Source organism: Cebus imitator, unplaced genomic scaffold, assembly GCF_001604975.1.
Source record: "Cebus imitator isolate Cc_AM_T3 unplaced genomic scaffold, Cebus_imitator-1.0 Scaffold118, whole genome shotgun sequence".
Taxonomy (NCBI): Eukaryota; Metazoa; Chordata; class Mammalia; order Primates; family Cebidae; genus Cebus; species Cebus imitator.
Genome location: NW_016107433.1, coordinates 3,039,528 through 3,042,591, shown reverse-complemented (window position 1 = coordinate 3,042,591; position 3,064 = coordinate 3,039,528). Strand labels below are relative to the sequence as shown.

Sequence of the window (3,064 nt, the reverse complement as noted above, 5' to 3'; positions counted from 1 at the left end):
AAAAAAAAAAAAAAAAGAAAAATCTGTGTTTCTGTGTTTCATAATGACAATCCAACAAGTAAGCAGCTGTGGCTTAAAAACTGGAGAAAAGAAAAACATTAACAAATTCACAACTCCATTGTAAAGCTATTTGTTAAATTAAGTCTATGTTTGGCTTATGGTCATTGCCATAAGACACATTTAAACACATGTTTTATTGACTTAGGTGACTATAATGAAAACTTCAATTCAAACAAATAATTTAAGTTGTATAATCAGTCTTCTACCAACAAATATTCAAGTGTTCTATTACATTGCTAATAAAAACATTTAAATGCCTAATGTCTCAAACTAGCTATACAGAATACAGTATACATGATTACGTGAACATTTGAATTTCATACAACATTAGTATTTATGTTAGTTAAGCACAAGGTACTACTCACTTGTAAGGAACTAAAAACTCGTATTCTGTTTTTACCTTTATGCTTAACTAGAGAAACTATATATCAGAGTATAGTCATCCTTTGGTATCCGTTGGAGATGGGTTGCAAGACTTCCCACAAAATTTTTGGATGCTCAAGTCCCTAATATAAAATGGTTTTGTATTTGCATATAATCTATGCACATCCTCCTATATACTTCAAATCATCTATAGATTACTTATACCTTATACAACATTAAGTGCTACATAAATAGCTTTTATACTGCATCATTTAGGGAATAACAAGAAGAAAAGAAATCTGTACATGGTTCAGTACAAGTAAAAAAAAAAATTTTTTTTTTTTTTTGAAACAGGGTCTCACTCTGTCACCCAGGCTGGAGTACAGTGGCACAATCTTTGCTCACTGCATCCTCTACCTACTGGGTTCAAGTGATCCTCCCACTTCAGCCTCCCAAAATAGCAAAATATCATTATTCATATAGCTCACATCAGTACTATTTCTTCTGTTGCCCAGCCTGGAGTGCAGTGGCAGAATATATATAAATCATGTCCTTTATACAGTTATAGAATTGCACCCATTTTAAATGTTCCATTAATTTTTTTTAAAGTATATATGTTTGTGTAATCACCATGGTCAGGACAGAGAACATTTTAATCATTTGGTAAAGCTACCTTTTGCTCCTCTGTAGTTAATCCTGCCCACTCCAGCCCCAAGCAACTACTGATCTGCTTTTTCTTACTATAGTTTGTCTTCTAAAGAATTTCATGTAAATGGGTCTACACAGTGTGTACTCTTTACCTTTTTTTTTTTTTTAGCTCTCAGAAAATGATTCAGTTCCAATGCACTCTTTACCTTTTTGTTGTTGTTCAATAACCACAACCTTCTAAAAGGGAATACAGTATTTTTAAAACTGGGTATAAAGGTAATAAATTTTTTGTTCTTTTATAGATTCCTATATTATTCTATAATATAGCCAAGTATAGCTTTTTCATATATATATGTGCAAGTATAGGTTACTTAGTCACAATACTGTTGTTTATTCATTCACTCAAGATGAATTTACACATAGGTCCTGGCCAATGTTGCTTACAGTTTATTAGAAGAGACTAAACTACAGGGGGAGGGTTAACTTCTAAACTACAATTTACAATAGCAAATCTCCTTTACAGAGGTTTTTTAAAAGAAGGGAAACAGAGAAAAGATACAAGATGCAATAGCAGAACAACAAAATGTATAGACTATCATGAGAAAATAGATGCATGGGGTGACAGGAACAGATTAAAAAAGACAAAACGGAAAGAATCAAACTAAATTAATAAGGACTCTATGCAAAACACCACTATTCATATAGCTCACATTAGTACTATTTCTTCTGTTGTTCATCTCTTCTTGAATTTACTTTGTCTCTGAAACATACTAGCAGAAATAGGGAACCATGGCATCCATGCTTCTTCCATAAAACTACTGACAAAGATATCAAGAGCCCCATGGCACCTTCATTTCTAAAGTAATTCTCCTTAGGTGGTGGCTTCCGCTTAGCCTTCTCCTACTTCTTAGCTCTAAGTCCCATCATCAGCAAAGACAGAAGTGTTTCTTGACCTCCTGGGGTCAGGTAATCCTCCCACCTCAGCCTGCCTCCCAAGTAGTTGGGACTACAAGCAAGTGTTACCATGCCCAGCTTCTTTTTTTTTTTTTTTTTTGGTAGAGACGGGGTTTCACCATGTTGCCCAGGCTGATTTTGAACTCCTGAGTTCAAGTGATCTGCCCACCTGAGCCTCCCAAAGTTCTGGGATTATAGGCATGAACCACTGCGCTGAGCCAACACAGGTGTTTTGGTCAGCCCCCATCTGCTTCATCTAAATCTTAAAGACACTCAGCAAAGCCAGGCAATGATTTGCTAATTTTGAGTGTTAAAATCTTCCTCAAAGGGTCATAATCACATTCTTTACAAATTTCTGTATGTGGCTTCTAAAATTTCTCTCATGAAGCTGCTTGGCTAAAGAATCCTACACAAAGTATTCTTTTTATACCATCTGAACAATGGTGTAATCTTATTAGGGTCCAAAGTATAAATGCCAATTTCAAATGGTCTTACTGACTATAAGACAGTCAGTATAATCTTACAGCTGTAGGGTAAAACTGGTGAAGTTCAAATTCCAGTCTCATCTACTAGATTTGTGCCCTTGGGACTATTAGTGAATCCCTCTGTACCTCAGTTTGCTCATTTATGAAATAAGGACACTGGTACTACATCACAGGATTTTTCTAAGACATAAATGTGAAAAATATACTTAAAATGCTGTTATACATAAACTGCTTGACATATAAATTGCCCAAAAAAGGTTTTCAATTATTACTAATACTGAATTTATTCTTTTGACTAGCATGTCCCCCAAAGATTGCTTCAAGTAGATTTTTAAAATTAAAACTAATTTTTAGGCCAGGCACAGTGGCTCACACCTGTAATCCCAGCACATCGGGAGGCTGAGGCAGATGGATCATGAGGTCAAGAGATTGAGACCATCCTGGCCAACATGGTGAAGCCCCTTCTCTACTAAAAATACAAAAATTAGCTGGGCGTGGTGGTGTGCACCTGTAGTCCCAGCTACTCAGGAGGCTGAGGCAGGAGAATTGCTTGA

The 3,064-nt window shown here is 35.6% G+C and overlaps 1 protein-coding gene and 1 long non-coding RNA gene across 2 annotated transcripts in view; both read right to left on the bottom strand.

The window, feature by feature from the left end:
• The window catches only part of NFAT5 (nuclear factor of activated T cells 5), a 131,206-nt gene that overhangs the window by 118,194 nt on the left and 9,948 nt on the right, over positions 1-3,064 (bottom strand). The window lies entirely within an intron of this gene.
• LOC108311776 lies at positions 15-2,907 on the bottom strand. The gene is made up of 2 exons (XR_001828359.2): positions 2,521-2,907; positions 15-2,402 (listed from the first exon to the last, which is right to left on the bottom strand). It is a non-coding gene; the product is annotated as an uncharacterized LOC108311776 (long non-coding RNA).